At 55.2% G+C, this 19228-nt stretch overlaps 1 pseudogene; it reads left to right on the plus strand.

Annotated features, from left to right (window-relative positions):
- LOC115383649 (uncharacterized) overlaps nucleotides 1–19228 on the plus strand; it is a 105691-nt pseudogene that overhangs the window by 29553 nt on the left and 56910 nt on the right.

A 19228-nucleotide genomic window follows, 5' to 3' on the forward strand; every position in this document is an offset into this window, starting at 1 on the left:
GAACTGATGACTCCTGATGATTATTAGAAATGATGACGGCGAGCCCGAACACGGACGGGAACAGCCGAACATGTGGTCCACCGTATCCGCTTTGCGTGCGACGGCCATTTTTCATCTGCCTTCAGTCACTAACCACACACTACTCACACTGCGACCCCGCCCCTCCTCCTCCTCCTCACCCCCCCCTTGCTCTCTCCATTCTGACCACGTTAGACCAGGACCCTGTCGCTGACCCTCCAAGAGAGATTGATGACGGGAAAGCGGAGAGTTTGTTTGCCTTCCCTTTCCGTGTCTCTCGGTTATTGGAGGTTTTCACCCTCCTCCTTCTCTGTCACCATCTCTCGGCTCTCCCCTTCACTTTCCGTTGATCTCACTCTCTGCCTCCTCTCCTCTTTATTTTCTCCTCCGTCGAGTCGGATTTGAGAAACGCCCCGCTCCGGGCTCCACTTCCACAAATACCCGCCTGCTCCCGTTCGGGCTGGAAATTAAAGGCGAGAGGCGGCTTGAAGGTCCAAATTAGCTTCTTTTGGGTTGCTCCCCGCTCGGCTGCAGGGAAGAGTTGCGGCGAGGCCCCGTGCGCGTGAACGTGCGCGCCGGGCTGCCTGGAGGCAACAGCTGCTCGTATGTTCACTGCGGGACGGGGGGGGGGTTTCGGGCGTTCGGCTGAGGCGACGAGGCGGAGGCCTGTTCGCTCTCACGATCCGTGACTCAACCTTTTCAATAAAAGGGAATCAAACTGGCAACTCTTCCCACAAGTCCATAAACCAGTTTAACCCAGTCTGTAAACCAGTGTAAACCCACTCCCTAAGCCATCTATCAGTAGGGTTCGACTGAGTGTGACTTTTCCCTTCCAGACACGCCGCTGTTGGTGAGAAGCAGCAGCGACTCCGCTCTGGCTCCGCCCTTCGAGATGACCTCCGCCCGGCCAGCCGAGCACCGCAGAAACGCCTCTCCTGATCCGTGAGTCGCAGTTTGGATGGTTTTTGTTGTTTTTTTTTTTCCCCCCTAAAGTGGGCCGTCGAATTGGACGAGTAGTTTCTAAACAAGAACTTTCATTTTGAGTCCGCTCGTCTCTTGGCTGTGCGATTGGCTGACGGTGGAACCTCACACCGCTCACGCGTCCAGAATTTCTCCAGAAACGTCCCTTCTTTTGTCAGTATTCTTCTGTGTCTTGTATGGGGGAAGACATTGATTTCTGTGAGTGGCGCAGAAAGTAGGCCACGGCGTTCGGTCGCTATCGACCGGCCTCCCGCAGCTCTTTCTGTCTGGATGGAGCGAAGACACGGTAATAAATAGCAGAGGTAAACGTGCTGCGTCTCCAATTCCATGTGTGATGCACGCCGTCCCCCTCGTTGAAAAGCTTGGAAGCGGGCGCGTTGCGCCGTCCGCCCCGGGCGGCACTCTGAAAGGCTGGCCTCTAAAGTGCTGCCCGCCTTTTTTCAAGCGCAGCCGCCATTAAGGAGGACTTTGTGTGCCGCCTTTTCTTGTCCCTCCATGGGTGATTGTGTGTGTGGTGGGCACTGTTGAGGCAGTGTAAGGTCACCCCAGTGTGTGTGTGTGAGCGAAGGCGTCCTGCCGTCCGTCCCCGCTGCGCCGGGCTCGGCGGTGACTCAGCAGAACAGAGGCATCAGCAGGCGGCGTGTAAACACAGTGACACAGCACATATTTCCTGTCCGGGGAACGCCGGGGCTCGTCGGCTTCAAGCGGCGCCGCCGGAGCCCGGCGAGCGGACTCATTACAGGCCGGATAAAACACCCCTGTTGACGAAGAAAAGGCTTTTCAGACTCATTCAGTCCTAAAAAAAGAGACATCCGGCGATTTTTCACTTTGAAGAGGTTCAGCTCTGGAAGTTACAGTCGAATAAATCATCCTCTGTAGTTCGCCTCACGGTGGAAAGCAGCCGAAACGACCGAGACTGTGTTTACACCAAAACTGCGGTTGTGTTGCGGGCGTCTGTTCACTTGACAATGGTACAAGGAGTCACTGGAAACAGTCTCCGTCTCCGTGGAAACGGCTAAAACACACCTGCCATTGTTAACGTTTCGTGTTGGTTTCACTCCTAAAACGGTCATGAGAACCACATCATTCTGAAATCGTCGGAGGCAGGGGATTCTGGGAGAGGCGCAGCGCCTGCCACGCGGCCTCCACCCAGTGAAACACACAACGTGTGTGTGTGTGTGTGTGTGTGTGTGTGTGTGTGTGGACGGCTGGAGGCCGTCACAGCTCGCGGACATATCGAGTCCCGCTCCTGATGGACTCCAGAGATCGATACGCCACCTCTCCATCCTCCGTCACCGCGCCAGTCCTCCGGTCACCCCGGGCCTCCGCCACCACACACACCAACCCCTTCAGATACGCACTCTTTCTTTTTCTCTTTTCTTTTTGTCTTGCAGGTATTTAAAATCAGACAAAGTGTAATTCGGCCCGTTACAGTGATAAATATGCGTCCTGGCCTTTAATTGATTTTGCTGCCTGCTTTGAGGAAGGCCAGGGTTCTCCCTTCTCCGTGTAATCTATGCACAGACCTCACTTAGTCCGCCTTTTCTCTTTTTTATCGGGCGGCTAATGAAACTGGCACACGGCTGAGCAGTGCTAAACATGCAGTCAGCGGCTTTAATTGATTTTAGCTTCCTGCCATGTTTGAAGCTAATAAATGAGACAATTACGGCTAGCCGCTAACTGCAGAAGCCGCCGCGCCGCCGCCGCCGCCGTCTCCTGCTACCTCCTCCCTCCCGCCCGCCCGTTTTCAGCACCTTGAGCTGCTGTGATGCAATACGTGTTAACACAGCGGAAAGTTGCGGCTTTAATGCGCTGCGGCGTGTCCGGCGCTGATGGCTCGCTCAGCGGAAAGGAGCGAGCCGTCGCCTTCGCCGGCGAGACTGAACTGTGCTGCTCCTCCGGCTGTGGCGCTTCGTTTTCCCGCTCGATGCCAGCGGGATGTCGTGTATACCTGCAAGTGGTGTGTGTGTGTGTGTGGTGTGTGTGTGTGTGTGGGCGCGCACGTATCCGTACTCTTTCACCGCTCGGGTGTCGGTCGAAGTCCTGACGGAGGCAGCAGCTGTCGTGGAAGCGATGAAAGTATTTAAAGTGTAAACACAGAGAGCCTCTCGAGTCGCGGGCGATGAGAGAATTTGCTGTCGGTTCGTGCGCCAAAGCAGACGTGCGAGCCGCCGCTAATACAGCATCTATTACACACACACACACACACACACACACACACACACACAGAGTCTGGTGAATCCTCCAGCGCATCATGTGAGTCTCTCAGGAAGTCACAGGCTGAAGTATTTACTGACGTGTGCACGAAGGTATTCCAGCGATGCTCTGCAGGCTGCAGTCAGATCTTTGGTAATAACGGTAATAACGGCGCTATAAACAGAACACTGCCGGGCCGACTCGAATAACCTCAGCGGAGCTGTTGTCATGTCCGATGTAGATGCATCACTCACGTGGTGATACTGTTGTGTTCCCAGAGATGTACAGAATAATGTGTGTGTGTGTCTTACATAATACATGTGCTGTTCCTGTATAGAAGCGTCCAAACAGGGGATTTAGTTGTTCCTGCGCCTCCTTCAGTTTCACGCTACAGTCGCTGAGTGTGTGTGTGTGTGTGTGTGTGTGGTGTGTGTTGTGTCTGCATTACGGGTGTGTTGGCGCTACATGTGTTCACCTGCCAGCCGTGTGTTTCCCCACAGGCTGTGTGCCGGCGCCTCGCCTCGCCTGAGCCGCGCCCGCTGCAGCGAATGGCGTCGCAGCAAGATGCACAGCAACAATGGGAGCCTGCCGCTCACACACACACACACACACACACACACACACACACACACACACCACACACACACACACACACACGCACCACATGCGTGCGCTCCATTGTGGGGGTAATCTCCCCCTGGCCGGATAAGTGGGTCAGCGTTTGTGCCGGCAGTGTTGATGCTGTTGTGCTCCTGAACGCATCATCTTCCCTCACGTGACGGGTGCAGGTAGCGGCGGCAGGATGTGTGTTGGCGGGGGCGTGCGCGGTGGCGGAGCATGTATTTACCCTGCCGGAGGAGGAGGGAGGGAGGGTCGGCGGGGGCTGCTGGGTGTGGTGTGGAGGGAGGGGGGGGGGGCCGGTGGCGGGAGCTTCTCAGCCATTAGTGCTGGTGACACAATGAAAGTGACAGGGCAGAAGGACCTAATTGGAGCCTTCTTGTCCTCGGTGATTTGGGGCGATCACGCGGTCGCCGCCCCTCCACGGCGTTCATGGCAACAGTTTGACGACCGGCTTCCTCTCTCCCCTTCTTTCTGCACTCGTTTGCCCCGAGGTTGTTGATTCTTTTATTTATTTTTTTTTCCGAATAGAGCCGTGGCTGGCACGGGGCCGGGATGGAGGGAGGGGAGGGAGAGGGAGATAGATAGAAGCATCCACAGAGTGAAGGACGGGACGCCGGCGCGGCGGCGGGAGCTCGGCGTCCGGCGGCCATTCTCCCATCACTCTCTGCAAAGGTGATGGATGGCGGCGGCGGCGGCTCGGACGGCTAATTGGCGAAGAGGCCTCCTGACGCTCTCCGAGCGACTCTCGCCTGCCGAGTGTGTGTGAAGGTAGAAGATCCCTCCCTCAGCAACACCGTGTGTTTGTTTTTTCTACAGGAAAGCAGCGATGAACTGAGAGCAGCTTTTGACCGCTGTCGGACGAGCAGAACTCTGAGAACATGAGCCACGTCCACCTCAGGTAGGACGGCGACAGAGTGTGTGTGTGGGTGTGTGTGTGGAGGTGTGTGTCCGTTGTTCCAGTGTGTATACGTTGGTCCTAATGGCGGCAGACAGATGGAGACTGGGATTAATATTCCAGTCTTTGTTTGACAGCCTGACATGCTGCCGGATTAAACACCGGTGTGTGTGTGTGTGTGTGTGGTTTCACCTCCGTTTCCTCTACATTTGAAGTTGTGTGTCGCTCCACTAACCTTGGTTTTTTTTTTTTCCTTCGGCTTTAAAACAGAACTTCAGACAACAACAAGTCGGTGGACTGAGGAAGGAAACGCTCTCATTTCAGATTTGTAGTAGTGAAATTAGCCCCGAGCGCCGCGATACACAGCTGTGTTTTCAAGTCCAGATGATTCAGGGACGGGGACATGTTCCACCTCGGGCTACACTTTGAATCGAACAGAAAACATCCACATTTTTTTCCTTTGGTCGCACCAAACCGAGCTCGTCCCGCCGTCTGAGGAGACTGGGAGCGGACGAGCAGACCTTTACGGCGGCCTGCAGGACGTCAGCAGGATTTTACACAACTCATCATCAACAGGAGGAGCGTGATCCTGATGAAAACAAAAAGTCTGCGGACTTCAGCAGCCGCGGTCTTCTAATAGGATTGAAAATGTCAGCGCTGCAGTTATTAGCAGAAACTCCAGATATTGCGTTCCTTATCTCGGACTGAGCTGTCAGTAAACACGAACGCTCAGCTGTCTGCACAGTTTGCACTTCTTCCTCGCTTTCCCGTCCCGTTTTCAACCCGATGTCTTCGCTTCCTCCTCCCCTGGGCAGGAACTCGATCTGCTGCTGATTAAAGATCGATGTTCGGTCAAGTTTTGGGGCGAAAAGTTGGAGAAACCCATCAGAGTTTCCGGCGTTCGCTCTCTTTCAGAAGCAGGTGGACAGAGAGAACGTACACGGACACAGAACATGGCGGAATATCGCGCAACAGCGGAAGATCAGTTGAAACGCATCGACGGAGTTACGTAGATTTAACATCCAAACCTTTCCGATTCGCCATGTCTGCTGGCCTGACGATCGTCACGTCTTCATCTCCACTCCGTCATCCCGGTCAGACAACCCTGGTAACCGTGACGACGACCAGCCCCTCAACTGTGTGATCCGGCGAGCGATGGCATTGGGTGACTGGACTCCTCCGAGAGCGTCCGCCTGGCCGGACCGGCAGACGGCGATTCTTCGGTGTCTCACAGTACGGCTGCGTCTCGACGGCGCCGCGATACAATGGGGGCCCGGCTCTCACGCGGCTCCTCGGTTAACAGATGGTTGGCAGCGGAAGAAACGGCGGCGAGCGAGCGGGGGCTCGTCTTCAGGAGGCCGGCGGTTCGCTCGCCGCTCGGTCTCCGTTGATGTAGAGGAAGTCAACCAGGAGTGGGAGCGCCATCTGTCTCGGTCCGTCCCCGCCCCCCCCGCAGCACCACTGGGTTTGTTTGTGTTTGTGTCAGTGGGAAGCTGAAGTGGGTGAGTGGAGCTATTCTGCATATTAGCGCGCGGCGCTAAAGCTACAGTTGCCTCTGATGAGCTTGTTTGCGCCGCCGTTTGTTTTTTTTTGTATGAATGTAAATCGACCGAAGCTGCGTGTGTGTGTGTGTGTGTGGTGTTGCAGTCACGTCACTGCCAATATATCATTTACAGCTGATTTCCTACTGTGTGGGTGTGTATGTTCCCCGTCCGGATCCACAGAGCGGAGTGTGTGTGTGTTGATGTAATTCAGATGTAACTGTGCTCTCTAATACATGTAAATGTGATGCATGTGGTATCTGTGATTTTTCAATTTGGAGGAATGTGACTGATGGTGTTTGTGAGCGCGCAATGGGCGCAGCAATAAGAATGCAAATTGGATGTGTGTGTACATTTGTGTATGGGTGTGTGTGCGTGCGTACATTACGGTGCGCGACCCTGCCAGAGGTTAACGAGAGCCGGGTGACAGTGACGGAGGAGCGGCGGATAATGATCCCAGCTAGTCCTTGGCTGGCGTGCACGTGTGAAGCACATAAACCTTGAACTTCAGCGCCTCTGTTTTGTTTTCATGAACTCGAACAAAGACAAGTCCTCACCTTGTTTTTTTGTTGTGTCGCAGCTCCGTAAGCGCTGAGCGTGAGGAGAAAAAGAGAGAAAAACACCTCGGTGTTATCGGCCTCCTGCTGCGATTCCTCTTTTTTGGACCGTTTTTCACTTCCCCTCTCCTGCAATTTGCCGGATGAAGGAGAGGTGGACGCATTGCAGCGCAGGTCTGAGGAAGCAGCTCAGCTTCAGATTTCTGTCGCCGCCGACATCAAACCTGCAGAACGTCTTGATGCCGCGGCTTGCATCACTTTCCATCCTCTGGCGTGACTCAGGACTCCGGTGCCTGCTCCGACCCGGAGCGCCGGAATAATCCCGGTGAAAAGGCGAGCGGAGAAGTCGGCTCACAGGCTCGAAACTCATCTTCTCCCTCCTGCTTTCACTGATGACACGGCGGCGCCGACGAGGAGGAAGTCAGACTTCACTGGAGGCGAAAAGGGCCGAGCGGTGGCAGAACCCTGCAATTTCAAGACTGCGTTTTTCTTCTGGTTTTCCCAAAACGTATCGTTCCGCTCATCGTTCATTAGCATGCATGTCATTGGTCTTTGTGAAGCGGCAGCCGGAGTCGGAGGGTCCGCTGTGATCTCCCTCCGCCGACCTGCCGTCCCCCCGCCTGCCCGTACCGAGCAGCGGCCGCTCCGCTGTTTATCTTCAGCGGTATTGTCCTTGTTTATCTGCTGTTAAAGCCACAGTTCAGCGCCGTGCAGAGATTATTAGAGGGGCTCATTCTGTTTCATCTCTATCTGCCCCTCCATCTGCCTCCCTCTTTTATCTGCTCCTTTTGTCCACCAGCGAGATTGGCTAGTTGAGCGCAGGTAGATAAGAGGTGGAGTAAGCCACCTGCATCCTGGCCGTACACACACACACACACACACACACTCGTCATCGTGATGTCGTCTTAAAATCTCGCAGAGAAATGTTTGGGATATCAAGTGACGGGTTGTGTATTTTGTTGACAGAAACATGACGGGTCGGTTGAAATCCTGGCCGACCGGGGGCCGCTGGGCATCCACGTAGTCCCCTACTGCTCCTCTCTGAGTGGACGGTAAGCACACACACACACACACACACACAGTGTGAGCAAACACACTCTGCATCCTCCTGCTGCCGCATGCACTTGTAATAAATCACACATTCATGAGGAAAAGGCAGATGGCGATGTTGACTCGTCGAAATGCGGGAAAAAGTTCAAGTGTTGGAGTGTAATCATATACGTGTTTACCTCGGTGGATTCACACCGGCTCTGCTGTGCGTGTGCTGCTAGAACCCTGGGCCTCCATATTAAAGGCATCGAGGCCAACAGCCGCTCCAAGAGGGACAGTCTCTTCCAGGAGGACGAGTGCATCGTCCAGATCAACGACGTGCCGCTGCAGGACAAGACCTTTGCACAGTAAGTAGGCCGCGCGAGCGCGCCAGGAGCCAAGGGCAAAGCGAGGAAATGCAATGCAAATATTTGATGTGAAACCAGGGTTTGAGATCATTTTCCAGATCTGGATGTGGTGGCAGAGAGTGAGGATGCAGGAGGCGGAGGATCCGCTGTGGAAACTACTAAATGAAACTGACTAAAGAACAGAAATGCATCGCAGTGTTTCATTCAGCCATTCTCAAGAATAGGTGTTAAGAGGTAAAGAAAAGTCATTATTAGACATTAATAATTCAATATGTGCTCATTTGTTCTCTTTTAATGGATTAGAAAGTGACGTCAGGCTCAAGTGACTCACTACACCATCTGGTGGTGCAGAGCGGTACTGCAAGACACACGTCGTTTGCTAACTTTCAGATCACAACACCAGAAATTGTTGAGTTGACATCCCAGCTGGTGCTGAGTGGGTTCATTTTTGAAACTATCTGGAAACACTTACATCAAACCTCCAGTGAGTTTTGGTTTCATCCAAATGCAAAATGTCCGTTTGCCCGTTGTCCTGTGTGCATCCGCCCACTCGCTCCGTCACTTTGCCTCCTCCACCAGCCAGACTGTGGCCATCTTATCCCTCTCCAAAGTGAATTTCTCCTCCTCTCCTCCGTCCCTGTCCTCTCTTGTGTCTGAATTGGTCCATTTAACTGCATCCCTGCTGCGTGGGCTTTCTGTGTGGATGTTGCGCCGACAGTAGTCTAATAAAGCTCCAGTCGGCGCTCGCTTGTAAGGTCTCCCCATCTGATGGGGACCGCAGAGTCCCAAACCAGCTGGAGGACCGGCTCTGTTCTTGATCCAGGCTGAATACGGCTCCATTAACGACGCATTGTCTGTGTTCTCCGTCTGCGTCCTGCTCGAGTTCGCTGCTCTCTTTGCTGTCATACACTTCAGCTCAGGATAGAGCGATCAGCGTTCTCCCCAGATGCCTTCTTCTGCCGGTGCCGGAACCTTAAACCCATCGTTTGCATAATCTTTGTTCAGGTCGCAGGAGGTGTTTCGCCAGGCGATGGGCTCCCCCTCGGTGCGTCTGGAGGTCCTTCCAGCCGCCAACAAGTCTCGCTACGAGAAGAGCCTGATCGGCCAGCTTTTCACCAGCGACATCAAAGACCCCGCCTCCAGAACCAAGAGTCCCCTGGTGGCCCGCGCCAAGCGGACTCGCAGCCAGAGCCCAGACCCGGCTCCAGATCAGATTTGGCCCGGCCGGACTCGCGAGCCCGGACCCCGATCCGGCCCTGCGGGAGGCCCCTCCGGCAGACCTCCGGTCTCGACCCGGCTCCATAGAGAGGGCTTCTCCGACGGATCCTGCAGGGGGCGCTCGCTCCTCCCCGCCCTCACCAGCGGCAGCCAGGACCAGCCCGAGGGCAACAACCCCGTCTTGGCCGCCCTGGCAAACCTGGCCAACAAGAAGGGGGGCAAGAAGATCAGGATAGACCTGAAGAAAGGTAAACATGGTCACGGTGCTCGGGATGTGATCACTTCCTGTTCGGTCGCTGCTCAGACTGAAGCAGCAAAGATTGTTGTGATGATCCAGAGCACCATCAACTCCTCTTCCCTCCATCCTGTTTTTGTACGATTATTTTTCTCCCCCCCCTTTCTTCCCCGTCTTCCTCCATCCCTTTCAGCTGACGTGAGATCAGAGCGGAGGATATTATGGGGTTTCTAACACCCTCTCCCCCCGGCAACAGGCTCCTTTCTCCGCCTGATTGACAGCGGCGGGGTTTAAGGTGCGCTAATGTAGGGCAGGCAGGGCTTAGCTCGCGGACCAGATAGCATCGTTCACCGCCTTTAGTATGCCACGCCGGCTTTACTCTCTCTACGCAACACACACACACACACACACACCACACCACACACACACTGAGCGTGGCACATTTCACTCATGGCTTGGGGCTTGTGAGGCTGTGAAAAAGGGAGAGGGTGGAGGCTCTGTGGGTTGATGGCTCATGCATGCAAGTGTGTGTCTGTGGAGACCACACACACACACACACACACACACACACACACACTTGTGACTACACAGAGAAGTAAATGTAGGCTCACAAGCACAAGAGAAATCTTGGTGGAAATGGCCCACCGTCCCCGGGGAGGGGAGCCAGAGGAGGGAGTAATATCTCCCAGGTTCTTCTTTTTTTTTTTGTCTCGGTCTCTCTTCCCTCCATCTTCTCCCTCCGCCTCCCTTCGTCAGCCGCCGTTCGGCCTGCTCACACGTGAAATTAAAGGCAGAGTCTGTCTAATCCGGCTGCGAGAGAAGCCCGCTCCCGGCGGCTCGGAGGCTGAGCCGGGCGAGCAGCCCCCAGAGGAGAACAGGCACTTAACGGTAGTTAATGTGGAGGACGATGCTAAAAGCAGAGATCGGCTTCAGCGGGACGGGGAGGAGGAGGGGGAGGAGGAGGGGAGGAAGGTGGCGGAGCAGGGAGACCAGGGAAATTCAATTAAAAGAAGTTGAGAAGTCATCACCAAGTCATGTTTTTGGGAGGCGTGCACGTCCCCCCGCCGTGCACTGTGACTCCAGCGCCTCTCTTTCCCCGCAGGCGTCGAGGGTCTGGGCTTCACCGTGGTTACCAGGGACTCCCCCGCCAACGGGCCGAGTCCCATCCTGGTGAAGAACATCCTGCAGCGCGGCGCCGCCATCAAAGATGGCCGCCTGCAGCCCGGGACCGCATCCTGGAGGTGAGGAGAGCGAGCGTCTGACCCGATGCGTGTTGGCAGGATGCCGGTTAATCTACTCCCCCATGTGTCCCCCCCCCCCCCCCCCCGCAGGTGAACGGCGTGGACATGACGGGCCGCAGCCAGGAGGAGCTGGTGGCCATGCTGCGCAGCACCAAGCAGGGCGAGAGCGTGTCGTGGTGGTCGCCCGGCAGGACGACATCTTCCTGCCGCGGGAGCTGGTAAAGCGCGCCCGCGCCTCCTCTCCCTGTTCACACTCCTCGCATTGTGTCCGGGAGCAGAGGCCTCTTCACGCCCGTGCCCTCTTGCACCGCACACGCACAACCCGCGCCGCCGCCTTCCTGTCACCGCTCCGCTCTGTTGACACAGCGGTGCCAGAGGAAGTCGTGCACGCCGGCCCCGCGGGTGTGAAGTGACCTTTTACCTGTGACGGGCAGCAGGGTCGGGGTCGGGGGTCACGAGGCCGCTGAGCGGCGTTTGTCCCGGTGCACCTGTGTCGTCTTCCTCACGCTATTCCCTCCTCGGCTCTTCAAAGCGCCGCCAGAAAGACACGCTTTGCAGTGAACGGCGGCACGTTCACACCCCCCCCACGACCGCCGAAACACCCAGGACTTGATAAAAACTCCCGACAGGAAGTGCTCATACGCGCACGCACGCACACGCGGCAGCCTTTAAACAGCTAAGTTACTGCTTCCTAAAATAGTTTGCCCTCATTAATGGCCCAGCAGTCTTGGCATAACAAGTGCACTTTGAAGAGCCTCTACAGTCTTCATCTAACACTTGCTTGTATTTGTGCTTTAGAGAGAGACTTAAAGAGGGAGGAGAGGAGGAGGGAAGGGGTGGGGAGGAGGGGAGGGGGAGGTGGGGGGGGGGGGGGGGGGGGCTTGTAAGAGAGAGCCTTCACTCCTGTCTCTCTATCGCTGCTGTTGAAGTTGTTGCTGCCCCCTGAGATCTGGCCCTTATCTACAGCACAGCCCTCCAGCTCAAAGGACGTTTTGATGTCCCCTAAAACACACAACACACACACACACACACACACACACACACACACACACACACACACACACACAGTCATTTCTTTTCAGTTTACCATCCACCCGGCCCCTAATTGTCGTTTTTTTTTTTTCAGTTTTCCTTCCATTTATTTAACCTTGGTGTGAATATCTTCATCCTCCTGACGTCAATGATCGAATTATTGAATTTCCAAGCGAGGCCTGGCCGAGACACCCCCGCAGCTGGAGTTAACACCTCGTGGTCTCGGTGCAGCGACAGTCCCATACATCTGTCGACTGGGTGAAATTTGCCTGGAAGTGAAAACGAGTTGAATTCCAGGCTCAGCGTTTCATATACGACACACACTTCATTATCGCCGTCACAGCCGCACGCCGAGATGAAAGAGCAGATTAGTGCTCACAGCGGTGTGTGTTTTGTATCCAAAATAATTAAATCCAAGGTCTGACAGTTAAGTGACGCCAGAAGTGAAGGCGCTCGCCGCTGCCGGAGAAAACTCGCGTGAGAGCGGCCCTGAAGCTGGTCTGGGATCAGTGATGCTCCAGCTGAGTGTTTTGCTGACACAGCAGGTCGAACCTGCTTCACTTCACCTCACGGCAGTTTTTTTTTTTTTTAACCTCCTCCGTCCCCCTGCTGCTGCTGCGGGATTCATATCCCCCCTGCGGCTCTCAGATAGTCTTTATCTCCCCCCCGTACGAGTGAAGTCGACTTCAGAGGAAGTCGCCGAGCCGCCGATTGATTAGTTTCAATGGAGGGGTATTGACGTTCGGCGTGGTTCTGAGAAAGCGGGCGAGGCGGGCCGCTCGCCTTTCGGTCCGCAGAATCACATAAGAGGAGAATTTAGCCTCGTTATCAGGATCCAGAAAGATGGCGATTTTCTCGCCCGTCTGCTGCGCTGGTGCTCACTCTGTGAGTAATTAAAAAGTGATAACTTCTAATCACACTTTCATTCCTGTCAGCATTTCCGTGTCTCTTCCTCCTGACGCGCTCATTATTTCGCGGGGCCTCGTTTTTTGTTTCAGTGTGGAGATTAGAGAGCTTTTTCAGCTTTCTTTTGTTGCGTGTGTGTGGGTGTGTGTGTGGAGGGCTTGATGTGTGTGTGTGTGTGTGTGTCAGAGAGTTGTTACAGGATGGGAGGTCAGTCTGCACATGGCTGACCTGCTGCTGGGCCAGGTCGCAGGAAGACGAGCCGCCCGGCGGAAAATCGTCTTTTTTTACTTTCTCTCTCTCCTTCTGCCCGTCCCCCCCCCCCCCCCCCCCCCCCCCCCCGAACGACCCTCCAGTCGTTCGTTTCCTCCTCTTCCTCCTCATTGTGAGGTAAAGGTGCGAAGCTCGCCGGAGAACCAGACATTAAGGCGATTAATTGGCAGCTCCGTCGCCGCCGCCGAGCGCGGCGAGATCTCATCTTAATTGAATGTCGCTCTCACCGCTAATCCCCCCTGCTTTGAAACCCCCCATTTAGAAATCCTCAGCAACAAAAGGCTCTGTGTGTAATCGCTGTGTATCGGCGCCCCCCCCCCCCACTCCTCTTGCCACCCACCCCGGGGAAGGAAAAGGCTCCTTTTTGTCTCCTCATTTGGGTGTTGAAGAGGGTGGTCTCTCCTCTGGCTAAAAGCTTGTTAAAGAGGGTGAGCCGTGGAGGGGAAAGGGGGGGGGGGGTCGCCGACCGGAGCCAAGGGGTCTCAGTTGCCCCGAGGATGAAGCTTGCCCCAAGCAGGGGGCATTAGAGGAGATATCTGAGAGCGTGTGTGTGCGCGGACCACCGCTGAGACTCGCTCGGTTGTGTAAATAGATGCAAATCAGCAGTGAGGAACCGTAAAAAACACGTTCCTCTTCCTTAACGGCTTCCCGGTTCCCTCTCGTTCGGCCACCTTCGCCTCGCGCGCCGCCGCCGCCGCCGCGGCTTCGTCGCAGGAGCGTTTCAAACCTCCCAGGTTGTCACCTGACTCTTCTCGAGCGTCGGCGGTGCAGGAAAGCGGCGCGTCGTCTTTGTAATGCCTCTGGTTTTGAGTAACGGCGCTCCGAAACGCCTTGTTGATAAAAATAAGCCCCGGCTGAACATTCTCAGATTATACTGAAGTGGGAAATAGACTCGGTGACTTTTGAAGGACACATTTCATTTCGCTTGGCTTCTCATTATCAGATCATGGGAGCTGAGAGGAAAATAGGAAGTCGTCTGCTTTGCAGCGAAAAAGAAAAACGCCACTTCAGTTTTCATGCGAAGTCCTCATTCTAGAGTTTTAAATATCTCCGCCACACGCACCAGAAGAGTGCTTAAGCCTGTCTGGAAGGTAAATCCGATGCCGTCGAGCGGCGTGGGCGGTCCGAGCCCGACGGTTTGCTAAACACACTAAACTGAGACTTGTTCGAGACGGTTCGATCCCCCTCGAATGTGAGAAACGTCATGAACACCGGCAGGGAGACACACACCAGAAATCGCTGCATGTTGAGATATTGCCAGTTGTCGGGTGTAAACCTGAGTCTGCGGCTTGTGGAAGCTTGAACCAAGGTCACGTCAGCGCCGGGTTCTGACAAATGACGTGACTCTGCGAGGAGTGTGTGTGTCCAGTGTGTGATGGGAGAGGCCACTCAGCTCGGAGTGTGGCTGCAGGGTGGAGCCTCTTTACCTCTGACTCACTCTTTGGATCCTTCCCCAGCTGAAGGTCTGGAGAGCGACCAGGCAAAACCCTCTGTCAAGTCAATCCCGCCCCCACACACCACACACACCACACACTGTTCGATTCCAGCATCCTTGTGCGGCGACGAGAGGAGGGAAAGCGACGAGCCCTGATTCAGCGGAGGGCGAGACGCCTGACGTAAGGCTCCATCAATCCCAGCGCGAGAGGCTCAGATCTGTGGAGCCGTGACGAGAACGCTCCTGTAAAATTCAGCGTGACGCTTCCTCGCTCCGCCGCGCCGGACGGGAGCTCCATCCGGCGTAGTCTCCGTGGGTTTGAGCCTCCGAGGCGCTTCCACGGCGGGACGACCCCTGTTAACCTCCCATCCCCGAAGGCCCTCTTTTCCCCGGGTGACTGAACCCGGCGGTTCTTCTCCCCTGCTCTCTATTTTTTCCCGTCTCATAATGGCAGATAGTTTCCTTTTGTTGCCTTTCTCTCACTGCCCGTCTTGGAGGTCTGGTTATTTTGGCCCACATCCTACCGGGCTGACGAGCCAGGCGGGTGGAGGGGAGATGCTCCGGGAGATGAGAGATTAATGTAAAGAGAGGAGAAGTGGGGTGTACCTCAGGGATGGGTTATTACTTTTAAATGCTCCCCCGTCCTTGCTCCAGGAACAGGTATGAAAAGGTTGATTATCTTTCCTTTAGAAATGGCTCGCTCTCCGTCTGCGCCTTTCATCGCCAAATGGAAGAACCTCTCTGCAGCGGCTTTCTTCCCCTCCCCTCGTCTCTCCTCCGTCTCTCTCCTCCTTCCAGAACACAGCTGTCCCTGCTCCTGTCCTCCTCTTCCTGTTTCATCCCTGTGGTCCTTCTCCCGCCACGTCTCTCTTTAATCCAGCTCTCCTTCATTCTCCCCCCCCTCGGGCTTTTGGTGTTGAGTCTAATCGGCGCTCTGTCGGTTCCTGCCTTATCAGGCTGCAGTTCGATGTGCTGCTCGGAGCTCAGTCATCACACACTCTGGTTATTATGGTAAAGGGGGCGTTAGCTGCGTGTCCGAGCGGGATTTTTTTTTACATAACGTGGCGTCTTTTGTTCCCTCCGCCAGAAAGGGGAGGAGGCCGGCAGCCTGGTGCTGGAGGACGGCCGCGAGCAGCTGATGTACGAGATCCCGCTGAACGAGACGGGGCTCGGCCGGCCTGGGGGTCAGCCTGAAGGGGAACAATTCCAAGAGGACCGGAGATGACCTGGGAATATCATCAAGTCCATCATCCACGGAGGGCCGCCTACAAGGTACGCAGAGTCTGCGTTCGCAGGGTCAGCGAGTGCAGGAATCTGTGTTTCTCCTTCAAAAGGCAGAATGTCTGCTTGGATGGGATCAGGTCAGAACACAGTGAAGTGTAAGGTCTGCTTGTAATTTGACCCCAGCATCATTTCCTTTGTGGCTTCAGTGTTGAGTAGCATGTTCTCCCTGTGTTGGCTCTCATTGATCCACCTCTTCTGGCTTCATTGACTCCTTCCTCTCTGAATGTTCTTTTCTCACTTCCCGTCTTTCTCCTTCCCTCTCTGCTTCCATTGACCTCTGACCCCGGTTGACCCCGAGTGGCCCGGTCACACGCGCGTTGCTGCGCTCTTATCTCCAGCGCCCAGCGCTCACTTCGAGTTGTGAAGCACATCAGGAAGAAAAACACCCCAGTTCATCAGTTTGGAGAGTCCTGCCGCTTGGCCTGGATTTATGCCCCGCCCCCATCCCGACGCGGCGAGCCTCCTCGCGCCCCTTCGCCGCCGCTCGGGTACGAGTGTGGCGCCACAGATAAGTGGTCAGCGTGGGAATCCCGACTCGAGCGGCCCGGTCAGATCTCCGGTACAGGATAACACGAGAGAGGAAGAAAAGACAGCGGCGAGCGAATGAGCCGTCGCACAATAGAGGGATAGAAAGAGGCGGGACCGGAGCAGAAATATGAAATTGGAAAGTGGAGACACTCAGCATGAGCACAATGCGCGGCGGCGGCGGCGCTGATGCATGCTGATGAAAAGCAGCCGACGGGGACCTGAGGAGGGTTTTCAGTGAGTCCGGTGGAGAGGAGGGAACCGGGGAGTCCCACAAGTCTCTCACACACACACACGCACACACACACACACAGCAGGAAGGGGGGAGACACGGCGAGCGCTAACCTATTTTCATGAAAGCGTTTTCTGTGACTCCGCCCCTGATCCGTCACACGGCCGTCTCAAGCTAATTAAAATCACACACAAATTAATCTGGAATATCACAGACGCCCGCCGACGTTCGGCACAGACATCCATTTGGAGATGAGCCTCGCTGCTCTCCCAGCATGCATCCCAGGTCAACCCGGGCGGTGCCGAGTTAATGAGGCGGGGTCAAAGGTCAGTGCTGACCGGGATGACACTGTCACAACTCCACACACACTCAACCAGTGTCATTAGCGTGTCTAAAAGTCTCTTTATGCTTTTCTTATTTAAGCGCTCGCTCTCTGTCTCCCTCTTCCTCTCTCTCTCCCCTCTCCCCCCCCTCCCCTCCAGGCTCTATTCTACGTTGCCTCTCTACAAGAGGCTGCTATTTAAACACTTAGAAGTGATTTAGTGCCCGCGGAGGCTATTCCATTAGCTGCTCTATGTATTTATCATGGCTCTCCTACTCTCAGTAGATTGCTAACTCTACAATTTTCTTGCCTTCCCCCTTCTTCCATTTTCTACTCTCTCTCTCTCACCCTCTCTCTCTCTCTCTCTCTCGCTCACACACACTTCGCACCTCTCGCTCTTTTCTTGACTGTCGTCGTCTGGCCGCCTTGTGTGTCTTGCTTTATGTAACACTTGGCCTCCTCTCCCCTCCATGTTGTTGACTTCATTTGTGACATTAGCAGGAATGGTGTGAACACTTGTTACTTCTGCCTTTTTTTCTTCTTCTTTCTTTTATTAGTTCGATAAATGAAGTGTTAATGGCCTGACGGCAGATCGCAGACAGACTGTACGTAGGTTGGCTCTTTGTCTCTGATACCATCATTAGTTAACGCACTCCGAAGGCTTGACCTGTTGGATATTTTACTGTAAAGTCATCAGCATACAGATTGACATTTAAAGACTCGATGTACCATCTTGTGGTAGAGACTGGTATTACAAGTTTTTTTGCGATATCCGTTCGGCCGAACCTGCCGAGAGTTTCAGTCATTGTTGAGTTTATCGTGAAGCCTCCAGAGATCAACCTCTGCTGATTCAACAAACATGCACCGGTTCGGTCTGAATGAACAGTTTTTCAGAAGAATTCTTCTCCTCTTAAAACAGAAATAATGGCTGAAAAAAACTGCCAAATTGTCAGAGAAAGTAAAAATGGCTTCGAGAGCTATAATAAAAACACTGAAATCACTCAGAATGAATAAAAGAGCCAAAGCTGGGAACAGATGTGAAACAGTAGAAGGTGCTAAAGCAGCTAAAACTGTCAGGAAGTGTCTGGTTTTCAACGCTGAACGTGTGTTCTGGCTTCACAGGTGAAACATGGAACAAGCGTCTCTCTCTCCTGTCGAGCTTAACGGCACAGAGTCCAACGTTCTGTCGAAACGCCTTAACTCCTCTCCCTCCGCAGGACGGCCGTCTGAACGTCAACGACCAGCTGATCGCGGTGAACGGCGAGTCCCTGCTGGGCCGCTCCAACCACACGGCCATGGAGACGCTGCGGCGCTCCATGTCGTCGGAGGGGAACGCCAGAGGAACCATCCAGCTGGTGGTGCTGCGAGCGTCCAGACGGGACCAGCAGGTAGCGCCCACGCCGGGTTCTCCTTCCACCCCGCCGATCTGCGTGTGGATTTGGGGCGACCTGTTAAAATTCATAGTTTGGTTTTTGATGAATTTGGTCCCATGAAAGATTCAGGGCTGCTCATGCAATTATGAAGCCTTCCGCACAGCCCCCGATAGGTTCGCAGATCACTCACATCCCGAGTCGTTGACGGCAGAATCACTGAAATGTAGACTCTCTGCTCCCGCGGAGTGTTTGAGGCTGCTGGTTTATCCAGAGAGGAGCTGTCCTACATATCAGCTGGCAGGAGGAAATCAGGCCGGAGACCGAAGGCAGCTGAAGTCTGAGGAAGTGATTTCAGACGGTGATCGGAGTCTCTGATTCTCTTCTTTTCTGACAGACGGGCGGCGGCGCCGTCGCGGCCAGCCCGCCACCCCCCGACGTCCGGCCGGCCTCCACCGATCAGGTACGAGCAGGCGACGCCGGCCGCCCCCAGCAGCAGCAGCAGCCGCCGCCGCCGCCGCCGCCCCGCCGCTCCTCCTCCTTCCTCCCCACGCTGAGGAGGCGGGCGTCCGAGCCGCTGCCAGCACGGCCACCGGCAGACGCACACCAGATACACCTACGGCGCCAAGCAGAGGGACGGCCGCAGCGCGTACACGTTCGGCTTCAGGCCGGACGACGGCCGGACCACGGCCAACCTAAACGCACGCAATCTGAACGAGCGTGGGTACGCGCGCGCGCTCGACAACGCGCCGTCGGCACGCGACCGTCACGGCAGCAGCTACACGGAAAACATCCGGGCGATGGCGGGGCAGATGTACGGCGAGCCGCCGGAGCTCGGGCGCAGGGGTTCAAACCGGCAGACACACACACGCGTACGCAGAGGCGCACAACGACACACACAACCGAGCTCTGACCCGGCAACACTGGGGCCTCTGACAGTGTGTGTAAAAAA

This window comes from Salarias fasciatus (genome assembly GCF_902148845.1).
Source record: "Salarias fasciatus chromosome 23 unlocalized genomic scaffold, fSalaFa1.1 super_scaffold_20, whole genome shotgun sequence".
Taxonomy (NCBI): domain Eukaryota; kingdom Metazoa; phylum Chordata; class Actinopteri; order Blenniiformes; family Blenniidae; genus Salarias; species Salarias fasciatus.